Here is a 20,773-nt window from a genome sequence, read left to right on the forward strand (position 1 = left end):
AGTTTAAAGTGTTTCTTATTTTGTATGTAGAGTTAAAAATTCTCTATATTTTCTACTAAGTAGGAAAAAAGTTAATTTAATAAAATCGCAGTATTATGTGTATCTATCACACGTTCTTTGGGAATCAAGGCGGTGTATTTAGCTTTTATCAATAATTTTGAGAACATTTTGAAGTTATTACCCGTGTTTCAATGTAACCACGGAATTATGCGGTAGTCGTTGCTCGGACACGTTTAGCAACTTCAGATGTCCGGCTTGTTATAAAGCTCACTATTCTCCCAACACTGCGCTTACAGTTTGGACTTCTTAGCTGTGAAAGTTTCAGTAACTCTTGATTTCGTTCGTTAGTATTGTTCTGGTTGTTAGCGATAATATTAAGTTACAAAACTTTCTCACCTATACCTATATTCTAGAATCTGAATCGCCTTATATAACGATTTTATTAGTATATTTTAAAACGAAATGAAAAATGTACTTTATATTTATTTAAAAATCATCGTATAATTTGAAACGAATATAAATAAAGTTATGATTTAAATACGTTTGTTCAATACAAACATATCACCAGCTTTTGTCAAATTTATGACTAAGTCTTGTATCTACTACGACGTATGAGATTTGGGTATCTACTTGATATTTATTATAATGATGAACATCATTAGTAATTATGTATTATATAGAATAATACATAAGAATATATTTAGGCAGATAGTAGGCGTGGCTAAGGTTTGAGGCGGGCTTATTTGGATTCGACAAGGAGGTGGAGTGGAGGTTGTTGTTTATCAATAGTCTCCTTATAAAAGAGCTTTGACTCCCTTGTGTATTTTCAGGTTAACATTTCTATCAAATAATTTTTGTGTGATGGAGAATGTATTGAATGTTTTTACATACTTTGAAACTGCAATTACTACAATAATTTATTTGCTTTCTTGATCATTGTTCACTCCACTTGTAAAACCAATTTTGGAAAACTTAAAACATTTTCCTGATTAACATAGAAATCTTATCGTTGAAAATATCAACGATTGAATTTTGGAATCTCCACGGAATGGGTTGATTTAAATATTTTGCAGGCGTGAAAATGTTTTCTCATTTCATAAATTATATTTCGCAAGACAGTGTACAAATGGGCTTTAATTAACTTGGGGAATGCCGAGGAAACGGCAAATATGCGGAGATCCCGCCCGCCGCCCGCCTCGCTAACTACGATTTACATTCACTCTCGTTTACTTATTATAAGATACATTAACACAATCCCCTTTTAATATAACGGAGAAATATATTAATTAAAATCAAGGGAGAAAACGTGATCCCAATTTTTATTAAACTGTAAGTACGCGTAACATTGTTTTCATTAACAGCCATAAGTCCGACAACACCTATATATTCAGTATATTTTCATTTAATTAAAGCAACCTTTCATCCTCAATGTCTTCAAGGGACTACTAACGTGTACTTAATTCAAATTTGAATGTTTAAATAAGTATGCGGTAAAGTGTTGTTTAAAATCAAAAGTAAAAAAAGATTTATTCCTATCCAAACCTCGCTTTATATTTTCCTTTGTTGCTATCTATCAATTTAATTAAAATAAAATAAGACAGGATATAAACAGCACTACTTATAAGCTACGCCGACGTCGTGCTACGAACTACGACGACTCTACGAAATAAGTTACGATCGCGCTCCGTTTGTAGACCGTGTAACTGATCCGATCTACGTGGTGGCTCGTAGCCGACTGAGCACTGTGCTCCTTACCATACTGTTATCCTACCAGTTTTGACACACAATGAAAAACACACCTTATTCACATCATTTTAAGTTTAATTTATATAAAACATAGTGTGCGAAAAAAAACAAATGACAGTGGATGGAAGCACGGAGAATAAGGTAACGAAAATTTAATTCTTCCTACGCTAACATAATGACGGCTTTAGAACTGAAGGATCATGTTGAGTTCGGAATTTTGGATAGATGATAAATCACTGTAAATCTTTGTGTCTCAGAGCAGAAGGTTCAATTTTCAGGTAATGTTTGTTAGGAGAGGCGGTCGTAAGGCTTAAGGGGTGGCGCGTACAACGCGCGCATGCGTCTCACATCAAAATTCCTCAAACTTTCAAGTAAGTATGACACGACTAATTAAAGCTTTTTAAAATATGGTCTTTTTAGGGTTCCGTATTTCAAAAGGAAAAAAGGAACTCTTATAGGAACACATCGTTGTCTGTCTGTCTGTTTGTTTGTGAAAAAGTCCTATAGGGTAATTCCCGTTGACCTAGAATTATAAAAGTTGTTAGGTTAGGTCTTATAGCACACATAAGGGGAACAATCAGAAAACCGTGAATTTGTGGCTATATCACAAAAAAATGTGTTCATGAACAAATAATAATTAGTATTTTGAACTTTCAAAGTAAGACTAATATAACAAGTGGGGTATCTTATGAAAGGGCTTTACCTGTATATTCTAAAATAGATCTTTATTTATTTTTAAGCATACCTAATAGTTATTCATCTATCTTGCAAAGTGTTGGAAAAAATACCCGAGTACGGAACCCTCGGTGCGCGTGTCTGATTCGCGAGTTTGTTTATTTTAAACATAAAACTCACTATTTGGGGTTCGGTACTAAAGAAGTAATTTTTACAATTTTTGGTTTTAAAATTGAAATTTTAAAGTTGAAATTTAGCATACTTAGTTATATAAACCTGTTTGTTAATAACCAGTGCCAAAAATTGTATTTTACTCATCGATATAAACGACAAGATATGCCCAAGCGAACAAAATTTTTCACGGTTTTGGAACCAAATAAATCAGCGCCACCTCTTAGATATTAATGAACGACACGTTTGAAATCCAGACGTCACTGAGGTTGCATTGGTGGTAAAACACCACTGAATCGGTGCTATTTTGTTTGTTCAATAGCCAAGTCAATGATTTTACTGCATATTCATTCAATGTAGAGGCGATATACACCAAAATGCCAAACATAGTGCTATTGTGCCTTGGACGATTTTTTTAATCTGCATTTTCCCTTACCATAATCCATCAAAACTTATCAACGCTATAAAGTAGTCTGCAAATCCTCTCAGTCAGAAATAAATGATAAATAAAGGTCGCACTTCTAAAATTTCTCCATAATCTGAAAAACAAAACTAGTAAAACTAATAAAGTAAAGTTGTACTGAAATCATTACAATATAATACCTATTTTGTACCGACCTACCAGAGTCAGTAGATGCTGCAAAAATTAAGTCGGCCTAAAATGTATCTGTGATTAGTAGAAGTAAATTGAAACATCTAAGTTTTGTTAATTTATGCTCACAAGCTCTCATAGTTCACATTAAAAAATCGTACAAATATAATCAAAAAAAATGGCAGACAGTAGGTAGTACCTGCCATTTAAAGTGCCAGTAGTGAAAACTTGAAACTATTATTATCATTATATTGAGTGTTTTCTGGATTCTCAAATAATTGTGCTCTCAAATATCAAAATTTCATATTTTGTAAATTAAAACCAAACTTTTGCTCAGCTTGCACTCCGAGCACTATTCACATAAGCGACCTGGAAGTTGTTGACCACCCCGAAAGCACCCCTAAATAAGTATTTACTTCAATTAACAATGCCACCAAAACCGACATCTTAACTAATGAATCGAAGTACTCAAATATGTATTTATGATCGACAAACGAATCATACGGCGGGCGCGCCGCGGTCGCCCTCCGTCTGCCTATGTAACTTTCAATATGAGCTTTGTTACCGCTTTGTTCTGCCATTTCTTGTGTCACTGCATTGAATCTATCGGCTGCCTTCCTTTGTGCACGGAATATTGCTCGTCTTTTGTCGAAATGAACGTTACCTCCCGCGAGTTGTTTCAGCGAAGAATTTCGCGATTGCAAAGTAATATTTTCCCCTTAAGAATTTCGATGTGTTTCTTTCATGTCGAAGATGACTTTACCCCCAGATTACATTGTGTTCGGAAATGTTGTCCTAAGTTTTGCTTTCAATATTGATGCCTCTTCAAATTTTTTCGATTTTACTCATTTTTTCCTTTCCAATTTTCCTTTTAATACAGGCACAAAAAAGTGAAACTGCTTAACTGACACCCACATTACTTACGCGAATCTTAATTTGAACAAATAAACTGAAAAACCATTGCATCTTAAAAAATGCTTTGAGTTAGAAAAAAAGTACTTTTTATAGATTGAATTAATTAGATTATTTCAATCTATAAAAAAACTTTTTTCTATCTCAAAGTATTTATTCAAAATAGGTTCTTGATTGCCAATTATTGAATTTGTAAGATAATGATGTATAAACTGTACAATTTACCTAAGCCTAATAGGTGAGTTTTATTAGTTAGAAACAACAAGCAATTTCAAGAATTGTATTATACGAGCGGGACCACACCGCCACTAATCCGAAACTAATTGTCGGCCGGAAGACTATTGGACTTGAAACGGTAGCCCGATGCAATTATCGCGACAGAGGATTTCAAACTTACCTCATTATACCTGAACTAAATAAATCGGATTGTTACTAGAACTTACTTAGTTTATTTGACCTACAAAAAAAATCAGATTAAAATAACAAGAGGCAGTTTTTAAGGTTCCGTGGTACACGAAGGGTGCCAACGAGATCCTTTATTACTAAACCTCCGTTGTCCATTCGTCTTTTTGTCTATCCATCCGTCTGTCAGCGAGCTGTTCTCATGAACCGTAATAGGTAGAGAGTTAAAATGTTCACAGAGTGTGTAGGTATTTCTATTGCCGCTATAAAAACAAATAATAAAAAACTTAATGAAAGAATGAAATAAAGAACTTTAATACAAATTAAAAAGTACATAGTGTATGTACATCTTGTACGGAACCCTCCGTGTGCGAGTCTGACTCGCACTTGATCGGTTTTTCGTTACAATGTATGAGCAATGTTTATCAAGTTATAGATATAGATATAGGATCTTCACAGGAATTAGCAATTACCTTCAATATTTCATTTTACTGACAGCGGGTGTATTTATAGTAGAATTATTATACAATCACATCAAAAGTAGAACGTCGTTTTATTGTAAGATATTTTCCTTTGTATCCAAATTCCATCATCATTAACATCTCAGCTGTCGCATCGTATCCTGTGGACATTCACTGTTACATGTTGTATTTTAGAAGCTTTAAAATTTTAAGAACTTTGTTAAGTATTTACTCATATTTGAAAAATAAATTTTAGAAATTTTAGGCCTTCCCTTCCCTAAAAGGTACCACAAGCAATACTAGCCTTATATTAAGACAATTACTCATTTATTCTTATTTATAAATTACCCTGCATAATTTTTAGCACCACTTTTGTACGCAAAAAATTCATTTTACTGCAAATAAAAAATAAATCGCTGTAAATTATGGACGTTAATTAAAAACTCTTTAACATATAATTTATTAGAGAAACTCCAACCAAAACGTATCCCTAACAACACAATTTGCGCTTAAGATAGATAATTATGAATTCTCACAACACACGCGCCCGTAACAACTTGATAAAAGCGGGTCGTATGCGGCGCGCGTTACTTCGTTACATTACAATGGGGACGAGCAACACACACTGCTGAAAATCTTTGCCAACATTCACATCTAAATCCATAGTGATATTATATAAACGTGATAGTCTAGTGATTAGGACATCCGCCTCCTTTACGGGAGGTCAGACGTTCGATCCCAGGCACGCACCTCTAACTTTTCGAAGTTATGTGCGCTTTAAGAAATACTTAAATATCACTTGCTTTAACGGTGAAGGAAACATCGTGAGGAAACCTGCATACATGAGAGTTCTCATAATGTTCTCAAAGTTATGTGAAGTCTGCCATTTCGCACTTGGCCAGCGTGGTGGACTGTGGCCAAAACCTTCTCATTCTGAGAGGAGACCCGTGCTCAGTAGTGAGCCGGCGATGAGATGATTATGATGATGATGATTATAAATGCGAGTGTGTCTATCTATCTGCTAGCTTTTACAACATCCGTTTAACCGATTTTGACGATTTGGACGATTTTTAAATTGAAAATTTGGAAGTTCTGGAAATTTGGTTTTGGTAGCTTGGACTTTTGGACATAGGATACTTTTTGCCCTGGAAAAACAAAGATTTCACATGGAATTTTTAAAGAACCTAAATCCATGCGGATGAAATTGCTGGTATTATCTAGTATACTATAATGCTTAATTATACGGGTAAGTATCACATTATTATCATCGTGCACACAATTCCTAATGAATTTTATGTTTGTAGTATGAGTATGCTCTTGGGCGCCGCGTCGCGTGTAGACTGTAGAGACCCATTGAACAAGGATCCCAGACGAGTTTAAAACTAGTCGGGTATACTCCGACAGAAAGTGAGTTTAGCCGGTGATTTAACATATAGAGTTTTGAATTAGTTTAGTCGAATAGCACAAAAAAAACTCAATAGGTATTGGTCAAACATTAGATCCGTGTGTCGTCCCTGCACCGTGCCCGACCGGCTGCTAATTAACACCGGATTACCGAACAGAACCGTGTCCGGCTATTTGCTGTTTACTACTGAATCCAAAGACAAAGCAAACAGTGCGCCCGCTGTCTGATGCCGACCTTTCATTAACTGTAAATATACTACGAGACTGAACAATTACAGCGAACCTACAAGGTCAATTTTGTTAACAACAAAAATTCACCAGTTTTATCAAATCAATAGCTCATGTCTCTGATTTCATCTATTTGAATTTAGGTTTTAGAAAAATTAAAAGGTTCCGTAAAAACTCTTTGATTTTGCGACGTAAAAAGTAGCCATCAATCACTCTCCAGATCTTAAACTATGCCCATGCAAAAATTGACATTTAGTATGTTTGTTTCTTCACGCCACAACATAACGAAGTGAATTTTGCATGGATATTGTTAAAGACATCAAGAGTGAAATAGACTACTTTTTATACATGAAGACCTCAGAGTTCCCACAGGATTTTTAAAAACCTTAATCCATAGCGCGAAGTCGCGACTATCATCTAGTTTAGATATCAGTCCATAGAATAAGTTAGGCATCCGTGCGAAGCACAGGCAAGTCAGTGAGTAACTACACAATTCATTTGTAGAAAATTTCTTTTGTAAACAATAACATTCCAGAAATTATAGAAAACAAGAGTCGTATAGAGGGTTGATATATTGAAAATGAATCTAGTTGAGTATTCCGCGCGGTAGCTGTAGCATCTGCCGGCAAATAACAGAAAGAGCAAGTCCTTAGGGTACCGCTTTAGCTTTTCAATTTCCCTTTCGGAATTATTCGTGCTAATCGAATATGACCGCCGGGGTCTGGGGACACGATCACCATGATTCATTCATGAGACTAATGTCGCACTTCAAATCGGAACTTAGACTATTATGGGGGACATTACCTTTTTCGATAGATAAATCTTTCACTATCGGTGTAGTGTGCTTTGCCCGACCTTTTAATATTGTATTATACGGTGTATAATATAATTGGTACTTATATCGCTTACTTTCAAAGTTGATCTAAGTGAATGAACCTATAATTATCTGAATCTAGCTGGGATAGCCTGTTCTAGCAATATTTTTAAATTATATATTACTTACGTCACTAAGCACCCAAATCTTCCAGGTTCTTCCATCTTATATTGCATCATCACTTACCACCAGGTGAGCTTGTAGTCAAGGGCTTACAATATTATTTACCCGACAGTACCCCGACTACCTTGGACGAAGTCGCGGGTAAAAGCGGGTATTTATAAAGAAAACCAAGATTCCGTGATTTGACCTAGGTATACCTTGATGAGTCAGTTAGGCAGGTTCTACTTTTATATACTTAATGATAATTAGGTATAGAACACAGCAGAAGTTTGATGAAATCGATTGATTAGATCTGAAGATACAGCTTGACTCCCTTTCCAAGCAACACCGCGGGTATAAGTACATATTAATTAAATCCGGTAATTAAACATATGTATAATTAGCATTCATGTACGTATTATGAATCACAGAGTAAATGACGAGACGCATGGTATTGTCGCCATTAATGAGTCTGGGCGAGCGAACAACATGGCGGATGAGGAAAATTAAACTCCTGGGCCCGCGGCTTATATTCATTAGTCCACTCCCAATTATTACGCCGCTATTTGCGAATGCAACGTTAAATATTACCATGTTTTTCAGGGTTTCTTACCCGAAGAGTGGAACCCTATTACTAAGCCTGCGCTGTCCGTTCGTCTGCCTGTATGTCTGTCAGCGGGCTGTATCTTATGAGCCATAAGGTAGAGAGTTGAAATTTTTATAGATTGTGTATTTGTTGGTATAGCGGCAATCGCTATACCAACAAATAATAATAATAAAAATACCAGCCAAGTAAATTAAAAAAAAAAATTGTACGGAACTTTTGGTGTGCGAGACCAACTCGCACTTGACCGGTTTTTTAAAAATTAAATTAATCTAGGTAACTATTCAAAAGCACTTGTAATGTCTACTTGAATAAAATATTTTCTATTCTATTCTATTCTGGCTATAAAATTGAAAAATAATTTTTGCGGCATTTATAAATGTGAAAAAATCTATTACTTACTTATTTATTTATTTAAAGAACGTCACACATGATGCAGTGCAAACCGTAGTCGAGCTTTATAAAAAAAAAATTAATTGTTTACTTTAGCCAGCTCATCTAGCTTTGAAAATTGCATACTGAATGTGGGTTACATCTATTTCATTTTCTTTTGTTCAAATACGGTATTAAAGAATATTTTTCAAACAATAATTTTGTCCAAACGCTCATATAGCAAGCTATTGTTTATCGTTCGAGAGTGGTGGAGGCGCAAATGACGAGGCGCGAGGTATTGTCGCCATTAATGAGCCCGAGCGAGCGGACAGCCGCGCGGAAGAGGAAAATTAAACTCCTGGGCCCGCGGCTTATGTTCATTACTCCGCACCCGATCATTGTAGCGCTGTGTGCGAATGCAACGTTAAATATCACACCATTCAGCCGCGTGTGGCGAATTTGTATGGGAATATTAAAGCTGTGATTCTGAGCTAAACCGTTATTTTAATTGTTTATTATGCTTTTTAATGTCAAGATATTACTAGTTAAGTACTATAATTAAATAAAACCTCACTTACCTATTTATTTCGCACTAGACATGATTCCCGAGACTTCGGCTGTGTGGATTTAGGTTTTAAAATCCCTTGGAAACTCCTTCATTTGGCGGGATATAAAAGGAGTCTAAATCCATCTTCAGGATGCAAGCTATCTCTGTACTAAATACCCAGATGACGTTCGCAACTTCGTCCATATGGTTGTTTAGAAATACCGTGAACTCTTTGACTTTCTTAGGTTTTTGTCTATGCCTTTCCCCAGGATGCAAGCCATTTTGACGCCAATTCAGCAAAATTGGTCTATCGGATGGACCGTAAAAACTAGCAGCCAGACAGACAGACGCACTTCGGCATTTTTCGGATATGTGATTCAAATCTTCCGACGGTTTTTAATATTGTTATCAAAATACAAAAAAGAATCTAAGTTCCAGCTCCTCAATGCTGATGTTGCAACACATAAACTCTGAGGATGGACCTGTCGGTTATGAATTGAGATTATAGGTAAAATAAAACTACAAGCTTGTCTTGTTTCTGACTAAGTTACAGTTGTAGAGTGACAAATGTAGAGTTATAGTTATTATGGTTTTCCTTGCGTAGGAAAGGTTTAAAAAATAAATGCAATTTATTCTTATGCCAATCGTTTACATAAAATATTTTCTGTGCACAATAATATGCGCCTACTGTTGTAGGATAGGGTTTGTTTTTCATTTTACGCCTCATTCCGGTAGAAATTTAGTCCACGGGGCATTGCTAAGATTTCAATTTCCTTTCCGGAATTACTTGCTCTAATCGAACACGCGTCACGGGACTGGGGGAGAGGTTGCCGCAAATTAAGTACTCCCTTTTGCATGCGAATGTTTAAAATGTATCGTTTAGAAACGTTCTTAATGTACAGGTAAATAATTAATGCGTATCAATTAAGTATTTATCGGACTGAATAGATTACTTATTGCGTATCAAACTAGGTATGATACTGAGTATTCACTCAGTTTTCCATTATTTCTATGTGTGATGATATTATGTGTGTTGTAGCCTCTTTATTCATTTGAAAAAAAAAACTGATGAAATAGACATCTAATTTAGATAATATATTTATAATATTTTTTTACAGATTATAGTTTTTAGGCCTGAATAATATGAGATCATCAAATGCCTGTTAAAACCAATTCTTCAATAAAGTCAAGAACAAAAATAACAAGGTAGCTGCCCATTTTAGGTTAGTGTTACTACTTATTTTACGAACAAGATAATTTTGGTTTAATTATAATTATGTCTACATTTTTTAAAGTTATAGATGCTTGCCCGGAATCGAACCGCGAACCCCCTGAATAGGGGCCGACGACTTAACTACTGGGCTATCATCACTTCAGGTTAAATAAGTTTAAAATAAAACTGCAACTAGGTGCCTACCTATTACTAAAATAAAGAGAACATGCTATTTTATAGTTTCGAAATCGGATTTAAAAAATATGAACAGCCCCATTCAGGTAATAGAGTCGAAATAAGTTTTTATGCATGGAAAAGTCAGTAAGTTATAGCGGGGTGCCGCGCCGGGGAGGGTATAGGCGTGCGACAGGCGGCTGCTGATTGTAAAGCGCTCACAGACGGAGCCTATTCGATTTCACGGCTCGCCGCGTCCGATATTTATTGTCATCGGTGCATTTGTACGACACGGCGCCTACTGAACCGCGCTGAAAAATCTCCATTCCCGAAATCGGACGAAAACATTCCGGCGGTCTCTCCGTGCCGATCGCGTTTCGACAAAAAAATGTCCCGTGTAAAACCGACAAAAACGTGTTGTCAGCCCGGCGTTAACAATCGCGCCGTGAATATGTTTGGAAGCAGACACACGTCAACTTGTCTCGTTAGTAAAAAGCCATGGCGCCTTACGATTTATCACCTGCACTCGACAGGCCCGCAGAGGTATGCGCGCTCTCAGAACTGACACAAATCACGATTAAAATGAGCACGTCCGGGTTTGCATAACTAGAAAATCTTTGCTTCTTTGAACCCTTTTTACCGTAGGTAATTTAACTATCTCTAGATACCATAAGTAGAGGTAGCAGGCAAATAAAATAAAAAGTTAGCAGTCAGTGGGGACTCGACTGCCGATAGAAGTGAAAACATAAAACGTATGACAATATGACTGTGGTTTTCAAATTAAATAGAATCAAAAATTAAAATTTCATAATAAATAAATGTTAACCATTAATATTAGTTGAGTTTTTAATTTTTACATCTATCGGCACTCCGAGCATTATTAACATTAGCGGTGATGGAACCTTGAAGTTTTTACCCGTCCCGAAATCGCACAACGCGCGTAAAGAAGTTTTCTTAGAAGGTGCTGGAAATATGACCTAGCACCGGAAAATACAACCTTGCATACAACTAAGTATAACCAATCTCAAGCCGAATTTCATAAAAGCCGCTGGACACAAGTGGCATAACACTGTGGTCTCTAAAAATCCCTACAAGGGCTAATATCTGCCAAATGAAACAGGCCAGTATTAAATAATATAGAACATCAATAAAATCATTTTCAGTACAAACGTAAATTATATTTCGTATCTAGCTAACCATTGACCGTAACTGGTATCGTGCCAAATCGAGAGACCGTGTTTTAATTTTATTCACTACTTGTTTTATGATAGTCTACAACTTTGCAAGATTAACTATAAGTAGCAGTTGCAGTAGATAATATTTAAAACTAAGATAAGTTTATCGAGCTTTCTTAAGTGTATCGAGCGGAGACTTTTTTTTAAGAATCTTTGAATTAGGTCCTTAGTACCTATAAGTTTGAATTTCACAAAGGAGATTGAATTAGCTTCTTTTTCTTCGTCGTAACACTCTTGGTAGACAGTCGTGCTCATCACAAAGCGACGTCTTTAAGGGAGTATAGAGATTTTGGTACGAAATTTTGATTCATGAGACTCCTAGTATTCGCGTCCAGCACCATATCCCCAAAGCATCAATCTTCTTCTTTAAAGTTGCTAGTTCATCTTCTATATATATAAAATTCAAAGTCCTGACTGACTGACTGACTGACTGACTGACTATATATCAACGCACAGCCTAAACCGCTGGTCCTAGAGACATGAAATTTGGACGATCTGTTCTTTGTAAAGAGTAGGTATCCACTAAAAAAGGATTTTTCGAAATTCCACTCCTAAAGGGGGGTAAATAGGAAATAGAAGTTTGTGTGAGTCTGTCATTTTTAAAGTTACATCGATGAAAATTGGTATTTAGGCTTTCGGTTAAGAATAAAAATACGTGTTTCACTATTTTTGAAAATTCTTTTCTGAATGGGGTTAAATAGGGTATGAAAGTTTTTATGAAAATCCGTCATTTTTCAAGTTATTTCCATAAAAATTGATATTTGGGTTTTCGGTTACAGAAAAAATACGTAGGTACTTATTTCAAGGTATTTGAAAACTTTACCCCCACTCCGAGTTTCTCCACCCGAGCGAAGCCGGGGCGGGTGAGCTAGTAAGGAATTAAACGAAAACATTGCGCAAATATTAATTGTTGTTGTGAGCGTTACAGTCAGGGATCCATGCGTATTCTCCGTCATGTTTACTTACCTCTGGCGTCTGTTTATCTAATTACAGGTCACTTTACTACACTAAGCTTAACTTGAACATTCTCTTTATCATTGCCTAAAATCTAAACGCTCAATATTACAGCTAAGTACAAATCATACAAAATACATATTAGTTTCAATGAATTTTCGTTTAGTTTTGATAGATGCAATAACTTTTGATTTCGGTGCGTGAATTTTCTATCAAGCCATTTATATTTTTTTTATTCGATAATATGTTTTTCCTGGGGCTATAATATATGTCCGCTCTAATTAAATAACAAATAAAAATAATAATTCCTTGACTGCGATCTCAATGAATGCAAGCCGAAAAAGGACCCCTGATCTGATAGGTTTAAAACTAAACTTAACTGAGCATAACATATGGGTTCAGGCCGTCATACTTAATAAAGCAAGATAACTTAGAAAAGGTATGGCACCGTGGACACACATCGGAAATTAAATCACTTGGTAGCACATCTTTGCCAGTAGAATGATTACTAGCCACGGCTGAAGCCTTCAACCAGACCAACCCAGATCCCAAATTGCCCCTGTTAGGAGCTAAACCCGAGTTCTACTCAACAGATTTAATCGTAGCAACGATATTTTTTACATAGTATGAAACTACTTAAGACTATTAGCAAACAAGCATATTAGCGAAGGCGGGTAAATTATGCATGCAATCTCGGGTCATTACCAGAGGCCTGTTAACTTGGCGTTGGTTGTACAGTAAAATCATCTAAAAATCAGAAACAGCTGAGCAAAGAAACTTGGAATTAATGTATCTTAAATAACTTGGTAAACAAAATTAATTTCAGAGTTTTATGTTATAAAAATCCTTTTTTATTATAACGTGGGATTGGGATCCCAAGGTCTTAGAACGGCGACCTCGTACCGATAAGCACAACGTTCGCAGACCCCCATTAGGTGGACCGAGGACATCAAACAAGTCTCAGCCAGCCACTGGATTCAGGCGGAGCAAGACAGCGTAGCATGTGAAAGTCCCTACAAAAGACCTATGTCCACTATCCAGTGGTGGACGTCTGTCAGTTGACGCCGACGATGACGAATATTAATTATAATGTTCTTCTGCGCTGATTAAGCAACGTTTATCAAAGTTGATAACTGGACGGGTAATTAATTCAGTGATTCGAATTTAGAATGAGGCCTTAGACCCTTGTGTCGACTGGTCCCTGGTCCCAATTATTAGATCTACCTACGAGCTGGTAATTTTAAATTTTTAGAGTCTTGCAGACTTGAAGAAAATATTACACACAATTTACAATCCTAAAATACTATTGGGTTAAATGACAAAGCTAAACATAACAAATCAAGAGGGGATAGTAACATATTATGAAAAGGTAGCTTCTACTGAGAGCGCTGGGATTAGCCGGATCTTTTAAAATTGAGGGTAAACATCCGCCCGCTCCTCCGGGACTCGAAAAAGGTGTACCCAGTACCTATTTGTTACTTCAAAATCGTACTTGACCTCATATACAATCTGGCTCTAGAACTAAAAAGCAAGTACTGTCCGTACTCTATTTCTTTGCCTAGGAATAGTTATTGAAACCTGGATCTAGATAAGTGAAGAATGTGACGTATACAAAAAAAATATTGTTTATCATAAGCTTATAACCTTTTTGGTTTTGTGTTTTGAAAGATGTTGCATTAGTCACTTCAACAAAATATATTTTTTGTTTCGTATAAAACTAGAAAAAACCGGCCAAGTGCGACTCGGACTCGCGCACCAACAGTTCCGTACTACAGTCGTGTCTTTTTGACGTTTTTCACGATAAATCAACAACTATCAGCATAAAAGTAAATAAAAATCTAATTTAGAATGTACAGGTAAAGCCGTTCCATATGATACCCCACTTGGTATATTAATCTTTTAGGGTCCATGTATAAAGATATGTATACTATGCACGTATGCATTCGCTGGTTGCAAATTGGTTGCAAAACTCTCGGAGAAATTGGTGTACCTACATACTCGTATATAGAAAAATAAAAATACCTCTTATTTTTTGTGAAGTCGGTTAAATAAGCTGTTTATTGGGTCTCTGTAAGTGAAATCAGGGGGACAAAGTGGTAGGTAGTATAACTGTTACGAAAATGATGGTACGATATAGCATAATATAAGTATAATGAATTTTCATTTAATTATTTTGTAACATTAACGCGTAAGAAAATTTAAAGCACGCTTCAGGAAGCAACAGCTGGGGCTACATGTTCTACGTTTCTTCAACGCTAAAGTAGAATAGAATAGAATAGAATAGAATAGAATAGAATAATGTTTATTCGAGGTATATAGGTGGTACATGGTGTAGGCAATATCGTCCTGTACAGCAGTGCAACACCTCGAACAGGTAGGCCACTCAGCTTGTGTTGAGACGTCGGGCCCCTCAGACACAAACCTCTAGAGCAAATATCTGAGGTACCAGTTGCCCCAACGCTGATTTTCAGTGACCGCCTTTTAAATATTACCTAAACGTCAGTGGCATAGAATACATAAAGTTGGCGAGTAAATGGATAAATAAAATGAAAAGTGTTTACAGTTTTTAAATTTATAGTGATATAGGACATAAAAGAAGAAATAAGAAATAATACATTGAAATAGATGTTGTAAATTGTAAGAATAGGAAAATTGTACGATAGTTTTTTTTTTTGTAAGTATAATAAAGAAAAAATAAAATAAAATAAAATAGCTCGCAAGGTGTGGATGAGAAAGTAAAGTTTGGTAAGATAAATAAATTAAATAAATTTTGACTAAATCTGTAACTTTTGAATATTTAAAAGATGTTTTTTGAATTTTACTTTAAAAGCGCCAGAAGTCTGAAGGTTTCTATAAGGTGGAGGAAGGTTATTCCAACATTTCGTTGCATTATACTTAAAACTACCTCTGAAAGCCGCAGATGCATGACGCGGCATAAGGATTAAATATGCAGCTGCCCTGGTATGGTGAGTGGTATGAGTGGTATGAATATCACTTGCCCACTGCTATACAGCATGGTTTCTTTATTATGTTCGAAAAATATTATAGGAGAAAATATCTTTAATTTCTTGCTTTATAATATTTCAATGGGTTTAACTAAACACAAGATATTATAAGAAAGAATGGTAAGTTAGTATGGAATGGTTGGTATGGAAATGTAATAGTTCATTTGTATGGAATGGTTTATTGTAAGTTTTTTCGAACTAATAGCTTCAAAAATACCGACAATCTATCATATTATATATAATAATATATAAAACGAAAAGCTGACTGACTGACTGATTCACTGACGACTGACTAACTGATCTATCAACGACTGCTAAAACTACTGGACGGATCGGGCTGGAATTTGGCATGCCGATTGTTATTATGACGTAGACATCCGCTAAGAAAACATTTTTAAAAATTCAACCCCTAAGGAGATAAAATAGGGGTTCAAAATTTTCGTAGTCTACGCGGACGAAGTCGCGAGCATAAGCTAGTCTATCATATATGCTTAGTCCGGTTAGTGTAACTAGCAAACGTCGCAAAGCTCATCATCAATTTATCCCCGGCTCATTACTGAATACGGGTCTCCTCTCAAAACGAAAAGGGTTTGGCTATAGCCCACCGCCCCAGCCAAGTGCAGATTGGCAGACTTCACACACCTTTGAGAACATTATGGAGAACTCTCACGCATGCAGGTTTCCTCGCGATCTTTATTAAGTCACTTAAAAAGCACAATAACTCCTAAAAGTTAACGCACATAGCTTCGTAAAGTTAGAGGTGCTTGTCCGAGATCGAACCTTGTACCCCGGACCAGAGACCGACATCTTAACCACTAGGTCAAACTTATGACTTTTAATTTTTCGCATACTTAGTAATTACATAGCAGAGGCCTCTCAGAAAAGATGTAGGACAGGCTAGCGAGCCAACGGCTTTGTGGATGGTCTCCTTGTTGACATATTATATGCGCTTAGCGATCATTATTATCTAATCATTATTTAAGGAGTAAGTAATGGAATAAATATTTATGCCTAGTCACGTTTTTTACCCTCTAAAATTTTACAGCGGCTAGACCGCGAATAATGGCGTCACGTGTCGATGAATGTGGATAAAGGCTTTGACGCCTTTTGCTGCGTGCATTCCAAGCATGACACTCCAATTTCAGTTTGCAGGGCCCACCCCAGTCCGTTTTATGCTATGACAATTTTGTGATAACCCAAACTTAAAACTTAGGTAAATGGTTTTACTACTTATACGAAGGTTTTTAAAATTGCAATATAGGCTAGCATTTGACGATAATCATGCCCAATAAAGAACAATTATGAAATCTAGGTTGGAGCACGTTGCCTAGAAGATGCATAATATTTACTCTTGCCCTGAAGGTATTTAGGTTATACGTAGATACAGGAAACATGGACGCTGGAAGAGCATCTCCACCACGTTTGCATCAGAAACGTTGATCAAAAACATTTCGTGCGAGTGGATGGGATGTCGACCACATAAGGATGCCAACGTTCGAGGTTTCTGTGGTAGAATAGTGAACATTATTTTCTGCCGCGTAGTGTATATAGTTTTAATTCATCAAAACACAAAATTAGCACACTATCCGCCTTTGTGAGCAATAATTGCAACCAGGTTGTCGATGTCGCGATCTGGCATCCGCCTCACCCGCCGCGATTTTCGCTCCCCACTCAAAACATTTCATGCAAAATAAGTAGGTAAAAGAGAATATCGCTGCCGCAGTTCCGCCGGCTCCGCTGCCCGCAGAAAATGCCGCCTTCAGGTTGCTATCACGCGTCGCTGCTCTCGCCCTTCCTGTCTGTCCAAGTCTTAAATACCTAAATCCATACTATCCATACTTCCATACTAATATTATAAATGCGAAAGTTTGTCTGTCTATCTGTCTGTCTGCTAGCTTTTCACGCCCCAACAGTTTAACCGATTTTGATGAAATTTGGTATAGGGAGCTTACATCCCGGTGAAGGACATAGGCTAGGTTTTTATCCCGGAAAAGAAAAGAGTTTTCACAGGATTTTTAAAAACCTAAAGCCACGCGGACGAAGTCGCGGGCATCACCTAGTATAAAATAAATGATTATACTTTCTTCGATAAAATTAATCCAATATCGTCATTTTTCCTACACTCCAAAAATGTTTAATAACCTAAGTCAAAACGTCAAACATAATTCAATTACAACTTTCAATTAAAGCATACCTACCTGATTTTTTGGCAATAATTAAATCAATAGACGTCGATACTGAATAATATTATCGCTCAATTACAATTTGGGGTGCCTTTTATGTCGGTTAAATACGTAGCCGCTATGGGCAATAAAACCACTCGTCCCTTATCCGTCACTCAGCCCTTGGAGATTTCTTCTAGGGGAATAATTTACGTTGATCGTCTAGAAGGGAAGCGTAACTGCGCCACTGAAACTTTAAGCTTTCATTCAGAACGGTTGAGATTCGCGATGTCTCAACTTTCCGTAATAAATTTCAAATAGCGTATTGAGAAAATCTCGATTTTAATTACAAAAGTTAATTTCCTACTAAAATTATGTCATATTTCTTGTTTATACCTACAAGTTATCATATAGCAGTTGTAATCTATACACTATTGTATCTATACAAAAGACTTAAGTACCCTACATGACTAACTGACTGATCAACACACAGCCATGTATGAAAAACTAGCTTATGCTCGCGACTTCGTCCGCGTGGACTGCACAAATTTCAAACCCCTATTTCACCCCTTTAGGTATTGAATTTTCAAAAATCTTTTCTTAGCGGATGCCTACGTAATAATAGCTATCTGCATACCAAATTTCAGCCCGATTCGTCCTGTAATTTGAGCTGTGCGTTAATAGATCAGTCAGTCAGTCAGTCAGTCACCTTTACCTTTTTTATATTTAGACTAGCTTATGTATGCTGGGGACTTCGTCCGCGTCGAACCCCTATTTTATAATCAAGCAAAATAATATTTTAAAGCTGTTATCACGCGGTGTGGATTGTATAAAGGAACTTGTACTTATATTTTAATTAGGTAATCTCTACGCGCTTTATGAAAAACTTACACTGATGTAAAGTTGCACTCGTAAATAATATGTAGGTGAGCTTTGCCGTGTGTTCGCAATCCTTTTGAGTTTTACGGCAGCCGCCAGAGCCGATGATGGCGTTACGTGTCGATGGATATGAATAAAGCCTTTGACGCCTTTTGCCGCTTGCATTTCAAGCGAGACACTTCAATTTCGGTTTACACGCAATCGCCACCAAAAGTCGATCCACAATAGCTGGATTAAAAAAACAAATGTGATTTTTATTTTGTAAAAGTAAAGTAACTAAGCAATAGGTAGAGTATTATACAGAATTTATATTAAGATCTATCTAGCTTATGCCCGCGGCTTCGTCCGCGTGGACTATACCAAACCCCTACTTTAGGGCTTGAATATGCCACTTTGAGATTTCACTTTAGGCAGGTGAAATCACTCATTTTAGAGGGAGGAAATTTCTATTAAGTAGAATGATAAGGTCCCTTTATCTTCTTTGTCAACTTGATTTCATTATTAGTTCGTAACAAGTACCTAAGTACGGTATTTACTTCCTTGGTACGTAAAAATAATAACAATATATTAAAGATAAAAGGTTTTGTTTTTATACATCTTTATTAACTGTAGGTACTTAGGATGCGTTGAGTCATGGGTCAAGAACATAATATTATAAAAGGTAACAGAAAGCGGATGTTTGTAAGTTTGCAGCGGAAGTATTCAACATTCCGATGGGCCAGTGCCCCGGGCACGACTTGTTAGAGAAGGGACGGTGGCCACTCCCTGGCGATACGTTACCGGTAAAACATAGCCTCAGACGACCTAAGTACCTGGAGTTTACTGAAATTAAGAAAAATAACCTCACACTAATTGTTTACAAGTATCTGTGCTAACAGCTAGTATAATTATAAAGAGGTGAAATTTTAGGTTTGCGTAGGTACTAGGTAGTTATAGCAGATAATATTAGTATAAAGAGTAAACCTCTCGATGAAACTTTACGCGTGTGAGTCGTGTGACCAATGTCTGCGCGCAAGTTTAACAAGAGAGGCCAATGACATTCAGAGAGGCATTCAAATAAGCAATCCAAAAATAGCTTATAATGCCCTGCTTTTATGTCTGATTTTAAACTCACTTCTGGTATCAATTTTATATACATATCAAGCCTTACAAATATCATACGATTAAGTACCAAACCACACAATAACAAAAGTTTACCACCGCTTTATGTAAGATCCCCAAAATACAGCGCTACTGTCTGTTTTGAGATAATACCTCTAAATAATGGATGCTACGATGCGCATCAATATTGAGGTAAATCTTATTAGGACTGCGTAAATGCCGCGATAATATCGTATTGTTTTGAAACTCACCATCCGCGCTGCGTCTCATACGCTTGAAAGGATTCCATCCTTGGGGATGACTAGTCGGAATATTCATAAAAGATTAAAATCCGCCTTATGAAATTAAGCTGTATTCATTATAATAAAATTATCATTATCATCATCGACTTATACCCACTACTAATGGCCTAACCCTAGCACCCTTCTAGGGTTAGGCCATAGTCCACCACGCTGGCCAAGTGCTGATGGCAGAATTCTTATACCTTTGAGAACATTATAGAGAACTCTCAGGCATGTAATTTTCCTCACGATGTTTTCCTTCACCGTTAAAGTTTTAACTCCTAAAAGTGCGTGCCCGGGCCCTGGGATCGAAGCCGATCACGAAAAAGCTTATCTATCTGAAACATTTTCACGGCTCAACAAATTTTCACGAAATTTGGTACACTAAATTTGGATAATGGACATAGACTTATCAAACCAAAGAGATCCCACAGGATTTTTAGGAAACCTAAAACCACACGTACGAAGTTACGGGCATCATCTAGTTTTAAACAATTTCTTATTATAGTGATATCATAACTGAATAACCCTTTAAAGATTCTGCCATTGTTATTGGATACCGTGTTTGAGATGTAATTGTTGTGTTGATTTCCCCCGAGGAAGCAAGTTTCCCCGAGACTAGCGGCCGAACTAACCTGGATTGCTGCCCTATGGCAAACAATCGTTCAATCAGCTTTAG

At 36.5% G+C, this 20,773-nt stretch overlaps 2 protein-coding genes across 5 annotated transcripts in view; both read right to left on the reverse strand.

Annotated features, from left to right (window-relative positions):
* Window positions 1-1,721, reverse strand: part of LOC117982844 (zeta-sarcoglycan-like) — a 38,955-nt gene extending 37,234 nt beyond the window's left edge. Inside the window, exons 1-2 of one of the 4 annotated variants that reach the window (XM_069499005.1) lie at window positions 397-476; window positions 182-330 (exon numbers count right to left, since the gene is read on the reverse strand). The gene's annotated coding sequence lies outside the window, so the exon portion shown is untranslated. The other 3 variants (XM_034969274.2, XM_069499006.1, XM_069499004.1) reach the window with 3 other exon arrangements.
* Window positions 1-20,773, reverse strand: part of LOC117983190 (organic cation transporter protein-like) — a 156,593-nt gene that overhangs the window by 75,423 nt on the left and 60,397 nt on the right. The window lies entirely within an intron of this gene.

Source organism: Maniola hyperantus, chromosome 6 (genome assembly GCF_902806685.2).
Source record: "Maniola hyperantus chromosome 6, iAphHyp1.2, whole genome shotgun sequence".
Lineage (NCBI taxonomy): Eukaryota > Metazoa > Arthropoda > Insecta > Lepidoptera > Nymphalidae > Maniola > Maniola hyperantus.